Below are 325 nucleotides of genomic sequence, written 5' to 3' on the forward strand. Positions count from 1 at the left end.
GCTGTGTGCCGGCATTTTTCCTCTGCTCTAACACTCATGCCTAGCGATTATTCCACCTGCCATCATACTGAAGTTTGCGCATTCATTTATCCAATATCTAGCTAATCTATTACTGCTACCCTTGGAAACACACGCATGTGTCACAAATTTAGCCAACAAATTCGTCAGGTGAAGCGAGGTTGAAAGCCGTATTCTACGATAGCAGACACACAAAAGCATCTGCCCAACGGCCAAAACTCACGTCGATTGGACTCGCCGCGTTGCCTGCAAGTAAATATCCCAGGCTCTTAACAACCTGCCGCTCCTGTTTGCCGACGTTTCCAAA

This window comes from Priapulus caudatus, unplaced genomic scaffold (genome assembly GCF_000485595.1).
Source record: "Priapulus caudatus unplaced genomic scaffold, Priapulus_caudatus-5.0.1 Scaffold2107, whole genome shotgun sequence".
Classification (NCBI taxonomy): Eukaryota; Metazoa; Priapulida; class Priapulimorpha; order Priapulimorphida; family Priapulidae; genus Priapulus; species Priapulus caudatus.